General features: G+C 37.4%; 1 long non-coding RNA gene across 1 annotated transcript in view; it reads right to left on the reverse strand.

Annotated features, from left to right (window-relative positions):
- LOC142105966 (uncharacterized) overlaps positions 1-2482 on the reverse strand; it is a 76792-nt gene extending 74310 nt beyond the window's left edge. Inside the window, exon 1 of the long non-coding RNA XR_012679728.1 lies at positions 2373-2482. This is a non-coding gene — a long non-coding RNA (uncharacterized LOC142105966). The remainder of the gene's footprint in view (positions 1-2372) is intronic.
- Between the last annotated feature and the right edge of the window lie 18106 nt (positions 2483-20588).

The following is a 20588-nucleotide window of genomic DNA, read 5'->3' on the forward strand; positions in this document are numbered from 1 at the left end:
GTGGACTGCTGTTTAAAATTGAATAATACAGTGAATGTATTGTGTGTATGTTTGCCTGCATCTGTGTGTGTATTATTCATTTGCTAATCATTGAAAACCATGTAAAAGCAAATATATATAAAAATATGTCAAGCATTGTTATTCTACACGCAGTCAAGTGTAATGCCTTTAGTTCACAGAGCAGTTATTACTCCTAAGCATGACTTGTCACAGGAGTGAGAATAGCCAAGAAGAGAAGCAATCCAAGACCTTCAAAAAAATTGGAAAGTCTGTTTTATGGCTGCTTTGCACTCAGCACCAGTCCTTACTCTCCAGATATTTGATGAATACAGAATTTGAAACAATGCACACTCGTCTTCCAGATGGCCCTTAGGGTTCTTTCTTCACTGAAGCCTCCTTTTTTTTATTAAATTAGTGTTGAAAGAACACTGCTAAGGGACATCCAACAAAAGGCAGTTTAATCCTACTGAATTAATACAGTATCGGTGCTGAAAGAAGATATCATCCTTGCTATGCGTTGTTCAAATATCAAAGTTATAAATTTGGTTTGAATGCTTTGCTCACTTAGAACAATCACTAAGTTTTAACTTTTTAGATGACATTGTGACTATTTGTGTTTATTTAACTTACTTTATTCAAACAGAATCACAACACTCTGTCACCTCAATGAGGCTGCAAGGGATTCTAAAAAATGCAGAGCACCAGAGAGGACAATTCAGCACTAAAGTTGTTTAATTGTCAGGATCAGCATGTTTCAAATGTTCTTGTGAACTTAGAACTTAGTATAAACATCTGAAGTGTAGTTAACATGCTCTTCATTATTTGTGATCCAAATCACTTCCCAAAAAACAAATATTTATCACACAAAAACAGTGTTAACAGACTGGGCACGTATATAATTAAATATATGGGCAGAGGACTACTAATACATTCCATAGAACAGTATAATAAGGCCATCTACAGTGTAGAGCAGTAATATTCAAACAACCCAATAACACATTCATAAATTGATATTTTTTAATAACATTTAATTCTCCAAGTAATTTTCACAGTGATCTTTGCCAATATGCTGCCAGTTTTATTGTTAACCTTTTCTAGTACAATGGATAATAATGTAACTTCCTTGATCTTTCATCTGACTATAAATGAAGAATATGTGTGCAAAATACCTAACAGTTTTAGAGCGTTTCTCAAATTCCTATGCAATATTAATATTCTCAATTACAAGAAGCATATCTTCTTCACATGTTGTTGCAAATCCTTGTCATGCTTCTATGCATCAAATGTCACAGTGACTTAGTTTGAGGTTGTATATGACTTTATCGGATTGATTCAAATCCGGACGCTACTTGCTCATAAGTTGCATTTTTAAAACAAGCACATAACTGGTGCGTACATATGCCAATATTCAAATTCAGACATATCTGAGTAATATATTTTGATGTGAATAAGGTAGTAAATCACTTACGAGATATCAATCTCACGTAAGCTTAATTGCGTTTTTTTTTTTTTATATTGCATTTAGAGAAATAGCACACTTTTCCCTACCTGTAAATTTACTCCTAATTCACATCGGAACACACATGCACGCATTTTCTTAATTACCTTTAATTATCCTAAAACGCTGATGTTTCCTGGCAATTAAATAATATTAACCCTTTCAATGACTTGCATAATTACCCTGCACTTTTCCATGCAAAAAAATGCCTATTTATCACATCATTTAGTATGAAATATGTCTCATTAGTACACTTTTGCTTTTTCAAAATTAAACACACAACTTTTATGCAAAAAAAGCATCTAAAATCAAACACTTAACAAATTGCAAAAAAGAAGAAATTACAAATAATGTTTTTTAATTACTTCAATAAATTTTGAAAATATGCTTGGGTTTTTTTTTCTATTTTTTTATTTTTAATGTACATATAACTCTTAAAGGTTCTACACTTGCCCAAGAAACAAACAAACATAAAAATACTACATTTAAATATCACAACATTGCTACATATTATAAACATATATTTGCTCTCTGGGTGTGATTTTGTCACACATTTTTCTAGCTCTACAGAGTTCAGAGGAGCAATATTACCATAAATTATCCTAAAGATTCATTTTATTGTTAACATGGTACTACCCATTTTGAAAGCACATGCAGATGTATTGTGGTGGGGCAATTTTACTTAAGTGCAATCAGTTATTGGACCCATTTATTCATGCACCTGTATAATAGCAGTATTTGCCTAGGCCTAGGCAACTACAGAATTATCAAATAAATATTTGTGAGGCCTATATATTCTCCAGAAACAACACATTAAAATATACTACTATATTATTAAATCAAGATACTTACTGCTTACTTACTACATACTTACTCAAGATACTCCCTGTCTCCTCATGACCTATCAGCTGGGCATTCTGGGTCTCTTTCAGCAGTTCTTGCTGTGGCTCTATCAGGGGTTCCTCCTCTGTCCCCTTCCCCCTGGCCTCCTGTTGGTGGCGACAATGGCAGTATTGTATTTTAAAAAGTAAGTTACACACTCTTATTTTAATAAATATGAACTCTTTCTCCTAGATATTTAGATAGATAGATAGATATTTAGATAGATAGATAGATAGATAGATAGATAGATAGATAAATAGATATTCCTTTAACTTGTTTAAAAGTTTTTATGATTATTAGTGTATTTAAAAATGTGATTTTGTTACACCCATTGACCTTTCATTAAATGGTTACAAACAAATACCACACATGGAGTATTACTCCATCATTGCACAATCTTTTAGAAACACCGCTACACCACTTGAATATAGATTTGACATAGGAGGTGTTATTTAAATATCTTCAATTGTATGTAATCACACATGCAACCAAAATACTGACATATCACTATTACATAGCATGTGCTGTACCTTGTTGTGTGTAGAGTATTACAAGTAACATTACTATATATACTACTTTATCTTCAACAGTGGGATAACTACATGGTCCAGATAAAAATCTAAATTTATTTTATTTGTAATAGCAAACTGACGCCTTGCAATCTCCCTCCAAATGTCTGCAAGTAGCTGCAGTTGTCTCCTGCGGAGGTCACTCCATCTGTGTTGTAACTGCGGAACACTCCACATGCTGAATGCTGTGTGGCCCAAATAGTTTAATGTACCCTATAGGCTTTATTTTTGTTCGCATTCTGAACATATTCGGATGCTGGTCCAAGTATGTGGTCCATGACTTGTGTCAGGGCCCAGAGCTCTGCCAGTGAAAAGCTTGCAGAACGCATGTTTGTAAGTGAATGAGACTTTTAAACATTTTTCTCACTGATTGGCTCAGAGGAGCTACTTTCATTTCATTTATACATACCTGTCATATCCCTTTGATGGTGATGATAGTGGACCATACCTATGCCAATACGGACATTCCCACACAACACTATGCCTCAGCAGATGCTATATAAAGCAGAAGAGATGAATTTGACCTTGCCATTTTGTAAGAGATCATATCCTTGGTATTTTGCTCACTCCACGTATTTGGGGTTTTTGGCGTGCAAACATGTCTCAGCTTGAGAATGAAACATCTGGACCAAGCCAAGGCTCAGCAAAGTATCACCAGCCCAACTTCAGTTATCAGGAAGTAGAGCAACTCCTTCCATTAAGAGACCATTTATGTTGTTAATTTAGAGCTGGCAGCAAATGATCACAATATACATTTCCTTTGAAGATGCAAAATACGAGGATGCAACATTTTTGATCAATCATTTTACTAACTGAATGATTAATCAATTGTAATTATTTTTATTATAAATTGGGCTGTTGTGGGACAGTTTGCTTTGTGCTCTTGTCTCAATGTCCTTTCTATAGATCATATCTGCCTACGCACATTAATTCTTACTTCTAAACTTTACTCTGAAATGAAACACCAGAATGTTTAATATTTAGACAGCATCCCAGGCTTAAAGTGAAGATAATTACAACATCCTTAGAATCAACGAAGGGCAAAGGAGCATAGTTTAAGCATTATACTATGAACATGAAAAGACAATTCATTTCCTGCTTAAATAATTCATTAACATGATGTAAATAATGTAAACATATGTAGATTCTCTCTCTCTCTCGAATTATATATATATATATATATATATATATATATCTAATATATAAATGCTTAGTGGCGTCTGTGTGTGGAAAACAAAAACCCAAGTTGCAGCGCTACCTGCTGGGCAGAGTTATACACTGACCTACTAAATTCTTAGTGTGTGTGGGGAAAAAAATTCAAAAAGGGCTGAAATTTGGTAGGGCTCAAACTCATTTTCGTGAGGTAATTTTACCTCATGAGCACACATGTGTAGAGGCATGCGTTAGTGTGTGTGTGTGTGTGTGTGTGTGTGTGGAAAAAACTATTTTCTCAGAAAGGGCTCATCCAATTGACCTGAAATTTGGTATACTGACATTATTTGACAAAAAAATTAGAATAGTCAAGTCAGTTAACTTCCATCATCCCCCCTTCCCACCGTGGGAGGGGTAGTAAAGGCTAAATTTACGAGTTGAGGGGTCAAACTCATTTTCGTGAGGTAATTTTACCTCATGAACACACATTAAAAAGGGCGCTTGCGTCGGGAAGTAAGGATCTTCCCCTGAGGAGGCCTGGGCTAGGTCCAAATGCATGACAAGAACCTTTTTAAGACCTTAAGTATCTTGATTTGACTAGAATTCATGAGTATCATGCACGGGTTAACTTGTATATATATATGGCATAGGTACAACAGAATGGAGGCGCAATGGTGATGTTAACAGATATTACTGAACAAGGTGGGTAAATAATAAATAAGCATATGGATTCAGTTCAAATCTCTGGGTTGATATTCAACAAGATATACAATTCATCCAGTCTTAATCCAAATGTAAGACAGAGTAACCAGTCATATCAAAACATGAGTTTACAGGATTCCACTCTAAAAACAGGGTGGAATAGAAAAGTTCATGTGCAATTCGTACACACTTGCTAGGCTGCTGTATCACAGCTACAATTCATTGTCATCAGAGGACAGAAATGTGCAAAAGGTATATAAAAATTCAGTTCATCAGATAATACAAATCAATAGATGAAGGCGTACCAGAGAGTAATATAAAACCAGCTTATCTGTATCGGGGTCTCCAGGGGGGAATCCCAGCTCCGCCTAGTGGATCAGGAACGGTCAAACAGGAACCACAAACGATATTTCTTAGATACGGCAGATGTTCCAAGTGTATACACTGCTCTCAGACTCCAATCAACCAGATAAATAGAGATAAAGGAGCTATATAGTGTAGTAATTTATGTATACCAGATAAATATAAAAAAAACCAATAATTGGGAGCGTACCAGAAAATAGTGTAAAACTGGCTTATCTGTATCAGGGTCTCCAAGGGGGAATCTCAGCTCCGCCTAATAAGTCAGGAACGGACAATACAGCGACCGCAATAGACAATATTTCTTAACCACGGACCGACGTCTCAATGGAAGTACCGCTCTCAAACTCCATTCAGCCAGAATGTTAAAAATAAAGGAGCCATATAGTGTAGTAATTTATGTACAATGGATTTATTCAGCAAACATAAAAATGCAAACTCACATTCAGCAAGATAAATAAAAGCTTATCTGTACTCAGCAGTTAGTCAACTTTTACCAGTATGGATCCCTGGAAGGTTTCTGGGTATTACCGGCGATCTTCGCACAGAAGTATCAGGTATATAACATCAAAAATGGTCAGGGTGGAAGTATGACCTAACTAGCATATACAGAGATAGTAATGCCTCAACGCGTTTCGTCTGGGTAGACTTCATCAGGAGGAAAAGACATCTATTGCCTATGTTTAGGGCTTGTTTATATAGTTTAGGCGGTGGCCATTTTGCGCATGCGCAGTGCGCGACCTGTACCGCGCATGTGCAGTGCGCAGATGCTATTGCGCATGTGCAGAGCACTCGCGATCGCGCGAGTGCTAGGGGACTCATAGATAATTTGATGTTGGCAGAGAATGGGGGTCCCTGTCCCAGGACATTAGTAATTCTTGTCCTGGGCCGATTGTAGTGTAAAAGACAGCCTGGGGGAATCCGAGTGCGGTGGCCATCTTCGGTGAGGGCGCCTGTCATGGATTTGCCATGTATGAGGCAATAGTGGCCATCTTAGATAAGGGATGCTACTGCGCATGTGCAGGGCACTTGCGATCACGCGAGTGTTGGGATACTCATGGATAATTTTTACGCTATCAAAGCATAGGGGTCATTGTCCCAGGACATTAGTAATTCATGTCCTGGGCAGATTGTAGTGTATAAAGCAGACTGGGGGAATCCAAGTGCGGCGGCCCTCTTGGATGAGGACGCCTGACATGGATTTTCCATGTATGAGGCCAACAATGGGCATCTTAGACAAGGGAATGGCACATTATAATAATAGGCAATATGGGATATTGTGTGTTACATAGGGACATATAAAAGAGATATAAAAGCCATATAAAACCGATGTGTCGGTCTAATAGTAAAATAACAGTTAATAAATACAATTTGCATAAGTTGTAAAATACAGTATATAAAAACAGTAATATAAAATGTTAACAAAAACACAATAAACACAATTTTTAGAGGGCGTCTTGTACATCCAATAAACCTCTAAGTCTATGGCCATACTGAACAACCTTAGTAATGGCCATTGTGATACAGCAGCCTAGCAAGTGTGTACGAGTTGCACATGAACTTTTCTATTCCACCCTGTTTTTAGAGTGGAATCCTGTACATTCATGTTTTGATATGACTGGTTACTCTGTCTTACATTTGGATTAAGACTGGATGAATTGTATATCTTGTTGAATACCAACCCAGAGATTTGAATTGAATCCATATGCTTATTTATTATTTACCCACCTTGTTCAGTAATATCTGTTAACATCACCATTGCGCCTTCATTCTGTTGTACCTATGCCATTTTATTTTCGGCCTTACCAGCCAGTGTTTTGAAGGAAGGCTGCCTCCTTACATGGAAGAGGTGTATATGTGGGATTGAATTGATTTAGCTATTTATACAATACTGTGTTGAGCGCCAGTGTTTACATCTTGTCTGCTACATTGTATATATATATATATATATATATATATATATATATATATATATATATATATGTTTAAATAGTTAGGAGGTAAAGGACAGCGCCTTCAGGTGAAAAGGTTCATATAACAGTAGTGAAATATAAATAATAGTGAAAAATAGGATATCAGATGTAAGACAACCCGAACTAGTTCTTATTGGTGCCACCAAAAGGTTACCAGACATGCAGTTCATATATCTGTTGTAGAAGTGAAGTTCATTTTGTGACCACCAATGTAGACATAGAGAAACCATATATAGTGCTGACACGACAGGTGTGTTATCCAAAACTCCAAACATATGAGCGTACCAGAGATAAGAAATAAACCAGCTTATCTGTGTGACTGCTCTGTGGTCACTGAATTACAGCTCCCCTTTTCTCACAGTGTTTTCTCCGCTCGCAGAAGATGTTAGTCAGGTATCTGTATACACGTTCTTATAGTCATGAATTATGACTATACCACCACTTGTATTAATATCAACCGCTCACCAAATAGGAAATATAAGGATGAGAAGACCATATAGTGTAGTATTTTGCGGAAAATCAATTTAATCAGTATATAGTATAAAATGCAAACTCACAGAAGACATCTAAATAATAAGCTTATCTGTTGAATATGAATGCAGGTTCACTGGTCAGTTATTACATCCCCAGTAGGCACATAAAGACGTTCCCCAAAGATCTCCGCACAGAAGCTCAATAAGGGAGTAGATTCTCTATAATGCCCAAGAGATAGGCAATGTGACCTAATTCAAATAGATGTGATTGCGGCCTGTACGTATTTGGTTTCTCTGCAGAAACTTCATCAGGAGGAAATAAACCGTGCAGTGACAGTGTCCGTGATAAATATCGTGTATGGCGCCATTTTTGATATGCGCCCTCGATCCGCTGTGACGCCATTTTGCGCATGCGCCCTGATATCATTTGATTGTCGGGCATGCGTCGATATCATAGCTATGTAGATAACGTATAAGTGATATCTGAAACAGGAGGGGCCCGGACTACTATTAGTAGAGCAACCGGGAAGGTGCAAATAGTGTGTATGCCCGTGTTTAAAACAATATCTTTAGGTGCCATTTTTGAAGGGCCATTTTTAGTATGAATAGCCATATTTAATGTGGGTAATTAAGTGTGCTCATTAAAATTAAGGGGGAAAAAAATGTGCCCTTATTTTACCAGGTACTTCCTGAGGTCATAATATAGATACATAATAAGATATATGAATTCAGTACAGCATAAAATACATAAAATGCCATAACAAAGTATAAAAAATATAGGGGCATATTCAATTGCGCGGCCGCACAGGTCCTGGTACCGCAAAATCGTGGATTTTTGTGCGCACCCCATAGGGGTGCACACTGAGATCCGCAATATTGCGCTACCGTAATGATGCTTTATTTGCGCAGCCAGGAATCGTAATTGAATATGCCCCATAAAATATGTAAAATAATAAGTAACAATAAAAAATATATATGTCCATGATCCGAATATACTGATCTCATAACAATAACAACAACTCTGAATTAAATAGTGACACCTCTAGGACTTCATATGAACCTTGCCAGTGGGCAAAAAAATTGCTTTACTGAGTAGAAACCAGGACTATGACCTTGTCCCCAGGCTTGAAAGAACTACAGCACTTTTATCATAACTTCTCTTCTGCCGTTTCTGAGCCTCTTTTACATTCTGTTATACATTGAGCCCCTATCTTTCCTAGCCTTTCATACATTTGGGGCACAAATTATAGCAGATTTGACTCATTGGGGCCTTGCTGCTCTCACCATTTCTTTAACATATCCAATATAATCCTGAGCTGTCTCCCAAACAATAAATCAAAGGGACTAAAATCCTGTTGAGGTATCTCACGTATGGAAAACCACAAATGGGGGATAAGATTGTCTTTTTTTCCCTGCGCAACGACTTTTCTGAGCATGTCTCCACTAAGCCGTTAGTGTGTGGATAGTACACAGATGAGTGAATAGCCATCACCCCTTACAACTGGCACATGTCCTTCATCAGCTTGGACATGAAAGAGCTGCCCTGGTCTGTGATAATTTCCTCTGGTATTCTCAAGCGTGTGAACATCAATACCAGTTCTTTAGTTATGGTGCTAGGCTATGTTCCATAGGGGAACTGACTCTAGATATCGGGTCTCATAGTCAAGCACCACTAGTATATATTGGTGCCAGTGACCCTACGAGGTCCATGGCAATCCGTTCAAAGGGAACTTGTAGAATTGGTATTGGGATGAGAGGCACCCTGTACATGGGTTTGGGACAGGTTCTCTGGCACATGGGACAGGACCATCAATACCTTTTCACTGACATGTGTAAAACCTGAGACGAACTCGTTCTCGTGTTTTATCTTCCCCCAGGTTTCCCTCAAAGACATGTGTATGTGCTGCTTTTAACACTACGGGTACTTGAACCTGAGGAACTATTAATTGTTCTACCTTTAACCCCTGTACAATAGCAACTCTATGCAGAAGTTAGATTTAACAACAAAATATGGTATACCTTCTGCAGGCTGGACGGCGTTTGCTACGCCATTCACCTCAGTCACACTATTAAAGGCATGTTCTAAAGGTGCATCGTCAAGTTGGTCACAAGCAAAGTCCTACAGAGGAAACAAAATTGGTATTGTGGACCAGTCCATATTTTTGTTGACAGGCGGGGTGGGTTTATCTGTGATGTCACCAGCCAATGCCACTTTGGACTGTCCATGGATCCCTGCCGTGGATACTTTTGAGGAACTCCTGCTGTGACCTCCAGTATAGCTTTCTGGTTTGCCATTCCCAAAGAGTAAGGTCCAGATGTTGTGGGTTTTTTGGCAGGTCCTTTAAGACCAGGCTTCCAACCGTTGTATCAGTTGCCAGCATGTCTGGCCAGACAAGAATTTGGTTGATAAGCACAGTTACTCGAAATAAAAACAAGGACTTCCTGATGAGGGACTTATAATATAATAACTTGGATAAGCAGGCCCAACGTGCACAACAGTCCATGGGTTCTGGTATTTAGGACACTCAGCCCTGAAATTACCTGGCTCACCACATTGAAAGCACTTCGGATTAGACCCCATTGTAACCAGCCCACTGTCAGTAACAGTTTCACCCTTGGGCCCTGTAGCAAGTATTGACAAACCTGACTTTTGACGTGGCATAGACTTTGGCACAAATGCAGGTGTTTTGGTAATTTGCTGTGAATTTCAAGATGTCTCTATCACTGTGGTAAGCTCTTCATAACTCCGTGGGTCCGACTGCAGCTCCCATCTTGGAAGACCGCAGTCCAGCCCCTGCATACAATGAACAATCGCCAAACATTGACAATCCAGGTAGGCAAATTCTTCTCTGGCTGCAGCCGTTTTTTAAAAAATATTCAAAAAGCTCAGCCAATTGTGCTCTGACCAGTTTGTCTTTGCCATAGCGCCACACGTATGAGCGCTGTGCTTTGCCTGTTCCCGAAACCCCAATGCGAGCCAATATCTCAGACCTTAAGAATAAATAATCAGAGGCCTGATCCCTATCCAGATCCATATAAGCTCGCAGGGCTTAGCTAGCGGCAGCCTCTTCGCCCAAACTTCAGTAGACCAATTTGCCCTCTTTGCTGCCCTCTCAAGGGACACCAGATATGCTTCTATGTCATCAGCTAGTGACATTTTCTGCAGAGCTGGTTCAGGTGGTACATTCTTGTCACGCCTCACCTGGACTAATGCTTTCCTTAGGTGTTTTCCTCCTGTGCCTCTTCAACTCGTAGCACCTGAGTTTGCTGCTCTTGCCGAGTAGCGTCCACATTCACAGGGGCTCTAAAAACTTCACTATGTAAATGTGTATGCGGGTTGGGTAGTGGTAGTAGAATTTGTCAATCATGTTGCAGCAGTGCTGTACAGTAGGGAAAACGGGACATACATAAAAAAGGGACGTACAAGGTAGACAGAATAAATGCAGACATGAAAACAAAGAGTATGGAGGACCCTGCTCATTAGAGAGTTGAGTTGTACCAGGTCTCCTCTCCTCGCTTCTTCAGTGCCATGTTCCCAAAGATCCCTGGTTCTTCCTCCTCTGCTACCCCCTGCACGATGTAGGTCATACATCTAGTTCATCACTCAAATGGAGAAAATCAGCTATGAATTACAGAAGAAAGACAACACTTTTAATAAGTTTTGGGTTTCATGGTTCTTTTAATAGAGCCAACCTCTTTCACTGTATATGATCATCAGTTTCTGTGTATGTTTACATTATATTCAATTAAACTCACATTCAAATGAACTTTTCTCCTGCCACTTTGTAACATTGAGCTACATAATAGTGAGTAGGTTACTTAAGCTTTACAAAAATAAATAAATATAAAACAAAGTGGGGTTGCATAAAGCAAGAAAGCCCAACACGATAGTAGTGTCACTGTAATCCTGGGGTTGTGTATGTCAAGCCACCCATTAGATAACTTCGTGTGTCTGCATAATGAAATTCTGCCCAGAAGTCTAACCGGATGGGGTGTGGACCCATATCTCTATAAAAGAACCCCCATGCCCTGTTCTTAGCCACATTTAATGTCCCCCTATCTAGCACTAGAAGTGTGGAAATAGTTCTACATTACTAGGCTGGGGGGTGGAATTCTGCCCTACCTCCAACCCAGCACCAAAAAGGGAAGCACAGGACAACCAGCACTAAGCTATAAGTCTTCTCAATCATTTAGCCCCTATATATTGTAAGCTTGTGAGCAGGACCTTCTTACCTCTCTGTCTGTATTACCCAGTATTGTTTTATTACTGTCTTTGGTCCCGATTGCAAAGCACTATGGAATTTGATGGTGCAATATAAATACATTTTGATGATGATGATTTTGCCCCAGTTCAATATCCTGGGACCAGAAAGTTGTGAGTTGCTCACAGGACCTGATTAGGGGTTCTGTACACCCTAGGCTAATGCACCCGTAGCATCCCCCCATCCCCTCAAATCGTTAAAGGAAATTTCAGGAATATTTTCCAGCAAACAAATTTAGACATAATCTCTTACCAGTTCTTGCAGTTCTTTCTTGCTTGTTCATGCAGCTTTGTTGTCGTTTAGCTGTCTTCTGGAAAGTTGGGGTTCTGTTTTTGAAAATGTACAAAGATTACAAACCCTCAATGGTTAGGCACCTTAGAGAGCATCCTCATGAACACCTCACAATACAGAGATTATGCCCCCCCAGCAGACATTTACTCAACCACCTTCATGACTCCCCTTGCAATTTCATCACCCACTTCTTAAGTTATTTCATCACCAACCCCCCCAGACAATTCATCATCCAACTTAACTCCCCTAACATACCTTCCACTTGCTCTTCCCCCAGACATTAGATCACTGTACCAGTTATCACTTTGCCCCCCTCATTACACTATGCTCTTTATCACACACTGCCTCTCTCCTCCCCTTTTTCAGCATACACTACCCCTCCTTCAGCAAACATTGTCCCCCTTTAAACACTGCCCCCCCTTTAGCACACACTGCTACCCCCCACCAGCACTGTCCCCCCTTCCACACACATTGTCCTACTTATTACACACTACCCCCCTACACCATACACTGTCCCATTTCAGCACACACTGTCTCCCCTTTACATTAAATTCTATCCCCTCTTCAGCACACAATGTCCCACCTTCAACAGACACTTCCCCCCCGTTCAGCACACACTGCTACCACCACCAGCACACACTGCCCCCCCCCCTTCAACACACACTACCCCCTCCTTCAAAACAAAATAGTTATAGTGACACTAAATTGCTGATCGCTATAATACCAACATGTAAGATTACATGAATTACAAACTTAAAACTAAACACTGACAGGCAACATTTCCAACAGGGCAGGTATAAACGGCGACTGGAGAAAATGCAGGCAGTGTGATTCACATAGCCGGCATTAAGGGGGCAATTCGAGGAAGTGGCGGCTCTATAATGTCCAACCCTTACTAAAAACCATTAAAAAAGAATGGGGGTGCTTGCTATAAACACTATTAACCTTGGCAACGCTAGAGTTTTTGAGTCTCACCATTTTAAGTATACTATATAATTGCTCATTTGGGCATACACCTAAGTGTGTACAGAGGATGAAAGGAGGTATAACTGCACTAAATTAGATGCTCAACTTTGTGAGGTACTACAAGGTCACAATTGATCTCCATAAGCTACAGTATCAAAAACTAGGTGGTATATTTACTAAACTGTGCATTTGAAAAAGTGGAGATGTTACCTATAAGAGCAAATCAGATTATAGCTTTGCAGAATGTACTAAATAAATAATAACTAGGGGCCTGATTAATTAACGATCTTAACGTGAGAAACTTCTTATTTAAGACTCCTGGACAAAACTACGTTACAATGCAAGGGGGTGCAAATTAGTATTCTGTTTTGCGACATAAGTTAAATACTGACTGTTTTTTCATGTAGCACACAAATATCAACTTTAAATTTCAGTGTACAAATAAGTTATCAAGTATTTGTGTGCTACATGAAAAAACAGTCAGTATTTAACTTATGTGCAAAACAGAATACTAATTTGCACCCCTTGTATTGTAACATGGTTTTGTCCAGGAGTCTTAAATAAGAAGTTTCTCAAATTAAGATCCTCAATGAATCAGGCCTGGAATCTGATTGATTGCTATAGTCAACATCTCCACTTTTTCAAACCCGTAGTTTAGTAAATTAACCCCTAGGACTGTCTTGAGAATCCAGGACATATGGGTACTCCATGCATGTTCATTTTGGGTTAATATGAAGCCCAGTAGTGTCCAAATATAAGGATTGAATACCTCAACATTGAAAAGCAAATTTGTTTCTTTTGTATCAGGCATAAAGTCATTTTATTTGGGACATTAGATAATAATTTGTATATGGCCATAATATAATTAAATGACAAAGAATATGAACAGACCAACACCAGCAAAATCATATAGAAATAGTTTAATAGAAAGGTACAGAAAAATAAAAAAAAACACCTCTGATTAAAGTAATTAGAACAGAAACAATTCTTGGGCAGGAAATGTTTTGTAATGTATTACCTTTTTTCTTCTTTTTTTACTTTTTCCTATAAAAAAATTCTACATGATTTTGCTGGTGCTGGTCTGTTCATTTCTTTTGAACAATTATAGATATGCTGTTTGTTATATGGACTATGCACAGCCCCTTCATGGTTTTGCTTGCGGTTGATAACTGAGTGCATTCACTCCTATATATTTTTATATATATGTATATATATATATATATATATATATATATATATATATATATTAGAGATGCTCTAATTAAAAATTAGGGGATCCAGGGGCGGGCTGGCCCGGGGGGCAGCGCCCCCCCCGGACCGCTCGGTCAGACCGCTATTAGGGCCGGGGGGTAGGCCGGCCGGCCACCCCCCGGGTGCAATATAGCACATTTTCACCAGCGCACAGGCGGCCTCATCACATGACAGGAACCCCCGGCCATCCCTCTCCCAGCCTGCGCCTGAGGGGATCCAAGTAGGCTTGTGATCCGGCTCGTTACTTTTCAGCATCCTTGGATCTGAATTCAGGCAAAACGTCATTGTTGCATTGTCCGATCCCACAGGTTTTGGATTCCATAACTACCTCCCTCCCCAGGAGATCCAGCGCCATTGATCAGACAGAAACAGGGGAAGCAGTGTTCTTGTCACACTCCAGTCTCCAGTGACATTGCTCAGTGCCATTACTCATACAGAAACAGAAGGGGTAACAGAGTTCTTGTCATCTGACAAAAATGTGAGTGGAAATGATTGAAAATTAATGTTATAATAATAAAGGAATGGAACAAAAAAAGAGCCAAATTATGTGATTTTAGAAAAAAAAATAGGGATTTTAGAAAAAAAAATAGGGATCCAAAATAAAAGCCAAAATCAAAACACAAAGTTAATCCAGATCCAATACCAAAACCAAAAGACAGGGGTCAGTGAACATCTCTAATAATAATACATACAAATTGTTATTAACATCATCATCATAATAATCAACATTTATTATACAGTGCCAGCAAACTCTGTAGCGCTTTACAATTGGGAACAAACATTAATAAGACAGTACTGGGTAATACATATAGACAGAGAGGTAAGAGAACTCTGCTCGCAAGCAATAGGGATTTTAGAAAAAAAATCGGGATTCAAAACCAAAACCAAAAAAACGCGAGGTTGGTTTTGCCAAAACCAATAAAAAAACCACAAAGTTAATCCAGATCCAAAACCAAAACCAAAACACGGGGGTCAGTCAACAACTCTAATATATATATATATATATATATATATAATATATATAATATATGTGCGTGTATATATATGTATATATAAATATATACATATATATATTCCATAGACAAAAGACCTTACGGTTTAACATGTCCAATTAAGGTTCCTTTTACACAATCTACTATGTAAGAAAATAATTGAAACTCTTCAACTCAACCTGCAAAAAGCAATGAAATTACAAATATTAAGGCAGAAATGTATGTATGTAGCTCCAAACTTGCATACAGACTAATATAAATTACCATCCATAAATCAGGACTAAGAGGGATGGCTGTGGGGACTATCATCTGTATATTCCAGTGAACACACAAATCTGTGAATTACCAGCTCCCCCATTTTGTGAGTGACAGCAATCTCACTCCATGATAGTGCTGAATCTGCATCTAACCACAGGATGTGATGGCATACCATGTCTGTACTGCGCAAGAAACACGTCCATTAAGGTTTCTGCCTTAATCGTCGTAATTTCATTGCTTTTTGCAGTTTGAATTGAAGAGTTTCAATCGTTTTCTTACATTGTAGATTGTGCATAAGGAAAAACCATAACTTTCTCAAAATTGTAAACCCTCAAAGGCACTCCTCAGCCCTAATAGCTTTCTTATAAAACACACCCCAAGTCTTTAGACCTCCTGTACACTGAGTTACGCTCTCCGAAAAAAAGCAGAAAAATTGTGACTTTTGCAAAACAGGAAGTGGAAAAAAAACGGCGAGATTTTGAATTTAAGATTATTCCTAATTTGTCATTTTTTATTCTTTTTTTCTTCCACATCCCAACCCGACCCATACCACCACAGATTTACATTGGCAGTAACGAGACCAGGCACCACATGATGCACCGAAGAGACAGCTGCTGAGCGATTTTACATCTATCATAAGGTAATTACATAGGCATGTAAATCAGGATAGCTGAGCTACCATCAGCCTCACAGCCAAGTTTGATGGACAGTCACTATATACCTTTCATTCCATTGCCATAAACCCGTTACAATTGATATTTATACTGAATCTCTACAGTCAGTATTTACATTGGCATTTGCTTTTCTTCACATTCATCTGCATTTAATTTTGATTTTGATCTTGTTTTGTTTTTGTTTTTGTATTTTGTTTTGTTTTATTTCATTTTGTTTTATTTGGTTGGATCCTGTATGTATGTATTTGTGCTATGTCATGCATTCAGTGTGTTAACCCACTTTGTTATCCAACTGATTTATCTCCACATTACTATTTCTTTACACCACCACCTGGCAACATATATTGTCATACCCCAGACCTTCAACAGTAGTTGAGCGCATTTAGGCTATTCTATCCTTTCTACTTGCAAATAAGTGCTAAAAACTAAGGAGCTGCCTACTGTACAAAGTTGTATGTTATATTTGCTTCTTCAACACTTTTATGGTGTTTATATATTTATACACTGGGTTGAAATTATTAAGTTGTCTCTTCCTGGTATCACATGTAACTAAGCGCCTATTTCTCCTTTTCTACTTTCTTTATATATATATATATATATATATATATATATATATATATATATAGATAGATACATATATATACACAGACACATATATATATATATATATATATATATACACACACATATACATATATATATATATATATATATATATATATATATAGACATATATATATATTGGGTGAAATAAGTATTGAACACATCAACATTTTTCACAATAAATATATTTTTAATGTGACTATTGAAATTAAATTTACACCAAATAGCGACAACCCTTGCATTCCACACGTGCAAAGAAATCAAACCATAGACCATAAGTTTTGTGCAATAATGTGAAATGGCACAGGAAAAAAGTATTGAACACACTTCCTGAAATGTATTTAATACGTTGCACAAAAGCCTTTGTTGGTAATGACAGCTTCAAGACGCCTCCTGAATGGAGAAATTAGTTGCATACATTGCTCAGGTGTGATTTTGCCCCATTCCCCGGAGACAAATAGTCTTCAAATCTTGAAGGTGGGCTTCTTCAATGAACTCTAATCTTTAATTCTTTCCATAGATTTTCAATCGGATTTAAGTTACGTGGTTGGCTGGGCCATTCTAGCAGCTTTATTCTCTTTCTCTGAAACCATTTAAGAGTTTTCTTGACTGTGTGGGATCATTGTCTTTCTGAAATGTCCACCCTCATTTCATTTTCTGCATCCTGGTAGATGGTAGCAGATTTTTATCAAGAATGTCTCGGTACATTTTTCCATTCATCCTTCCTTCAATGATATGCAATATGCCAGTACAGTGTGCAGAAAAACATCCCCACACCATGAACGATAATAGTGCTCACGTATAACAAGCAGTCAATTGAATTCCCCCATAGTGTATAAAATTATGACATCCAAATTTGAATGATAATGTGATTAGGGAAACGTAACAATTGCAGCAAATTTTGGAGCTTATCTGAAATGTAGATGGGTCGTAGAGAATCACAAGACAAACTTTCCCATATATTGGTCGAGCAATATGCAGCAAGAAGAAGCTAAAACTCAGAAAAAGAAACACAATGGCGTATACTCTAGGCTTAAAATAGCACAAAGAGTTCCTCTCATTAGAAGCGTACCAGAATAAAGCTAATTAGGGACATATATAAATAAATGCAGCTGCCAGAATAAATAACTTTAATGGAACAGTTATATAGTAAAAACATACAATGCCCATACATGAATGAATAACAGTCAAGCTTATCTGTGTGCCTCCATACAAATCCAGTGGAGAAGCTTTTGAAATAGAACCCTTCACTCATTGATATTAAGATGTTTTTTCTTTCACTTTGTATCTAATTCTTTTTATATTTCAGATGTGATTTGCAGTGTTGTCTTCATATTACCGTGAAATTGGATCCCTGTTCTGCATATTCATTTTAAGCTGTGGTGATATTTATTTATTGAAGTGTATTGATTAGTCTAATTTATTAATGTTGTTGTAAATTTTACGCAACTTATGGAATTAGTGATTTTCAGCATTTATTTTAGGTTAGAGTTATGTATTTATATGAAAATATGTGTCTATTAATATACATATCTGTCCACTGAAAAAAATAGGTATTTACAGTACAATCATGTACTTATTGTAAAATTATGTATATATTTGATCCTTAGATAGAATAATTAATTAGTGGATTATGTTAGAATTTATGATGTTCTTTTGTATTCATAATATTTTAGACAATATGGCGACGGTTTATGTATTTTCTTCATATTATCACCAACAAAATGGCGCCCATTGATCTCTTTTCAGTCTTTAACAAAATGGCGCTTAATGTTATCTGGCTCTAAAATATGTTCCCATGCATGCTATCTGACCTCCGACTAATATATGGTATCAGTTTCTTGATGAACTTAATGATGAATAAGGGCGACTGTTATGCGCTCAAGTGGGTGATAATAATTTGACTGCCTGTGTGGTTTTTCTACAGGCAATCGTTTCTACATCATATTTAATCACCAACAAAATGGAGCCTGTAAAATGCTATCCAATTCTTATATATTAGTGATACTTAACTTTATTCTGGTATATTAATTGCGCTTGCTGTCTTTTTATTCTATTCTCAGATTCATTATACATTCACACTTCTATATACTTTCCCTTAATAACGCTGCCTTGTTCAGTCCTTTCACCACACTAAATAACACTAAAGCCTAACAGAATTACTTATTCAATAGCTACTGCATCTCAGCTTACCTCACAATATATATCAATTATAGATAACCAATACTCATAACATATATATGTATTCAAATTAAAGTCTTTTACTGTTAACACAAAAAACCTCATATTTACAGTTTATAGATAGATATATATATATATATATTATAATATGAGTCAAATCCATAACATAGTATATAAATATAAGAATTAACCCTTGGCTCACCAGCTTTATTCCCTACACTATTCAACCTTACACTATCCTTGCACTATTTTCTCTACACATATATCTTTAATAATAATTAGTTTATAAGAATATTAATTTAACCATTCCAGGAAATATATATTAAGCAATGGTTGGATATCAGATAAATAGTTAAATTAGTATCATAAATAGTTGAGACAAACAGTTATCAATACATATATAAATATATATATAAATCTCTCTCTATCAAATTCCCTTACTGTAATCCAGGGAAATGTCTAATATATTTATATATATATATATATATATATATATATATATATATATATGCAAATAACTGTATATAATACTTATTCCTTTCTGTAGCGCAGGGAGCTCCCTTATTCCAATACTTTACCAACCCTTTTCTGTAGTTCAGAGAGCATTTCTGTAGTGTAGTAAACTATTTGTCGTCCAGGGGCAGGCAGGCAGCAAGAGGAGGAGTCCCAGGTCTGGCTATTATAGTCCAGATCCGGAAACTCCCAGACTCCTCAGCGGCAAGGTCTGTGTGGGGATTTACCACACACACGTGGACGTGGTGTGTGTGTGTGTGTGTGTGTGTGTGTGTGTGTGTGTGGGCTAGGATTGATAATGCAATCATCCCTTTCTGCTTCTTCCCACTGTGAAAATGCTGACTCGAGTCAGCACACAGTGGGGTGCCTTCATGTGACAATAGAAAAGAAAAATTGACTTGTGATTTTATACGGTCCATCTACATTTCAGATAAGCTCCAAAATTTCTCACAATTGACACACTGCCTTCATCACGTTGTCGTTCAATGATATAGATATATATATATAGATATAGATATATATATATATAGATAGAGAGAGAGAGAACACACATACACACACAAAAGCACACGATTTGGCCTTTGTCAAAATCGCTCCAATGCTTCCCCTTGCCCATTTTTCCTGCTTCCAACATATCAACTTCAAGATCTGACTGCTCAGTTGCTGCCTAATATATCCCACCCCTTGACAGGTGACATTGATAATCAATCATATGTTATTCACTTCACTTGTCAGTGGTTTTAATGTTGTGGCTGATCGGTGTATATGCTTTTACAAGTCGGTGATCCTAATATCACTGCAAAAGGTTTTAAATAACCTCCATTAAAAAAAAAAAAAAAGGTTAATGGTTCGAAAAAAAACATGGCTTTGCATTGGCTAAACCTTTGACTAACGTCTTATATATGAATTTAATAGTAGGCTTACATTTATTGTAATTTCACAAAGAATACAGCGGTCAGCCAGTCTTTTGTGCCACTTTGATAATTGT

Source organism: Mixophyes fleayi, chromosome 1 (assembly GCF_038048845.1).
Source record: "Mixophyes fleayi isolate aMixFle1 chromosome 1, aMixFle1.hap1, whole genome shotgun sequence".
Lineage (NCBI taxonomy): Eukaryota > Metazoa > Chordata > Amphibia > Anura > Limnodynastidae > Mixophyes > Mixophyes fleayi.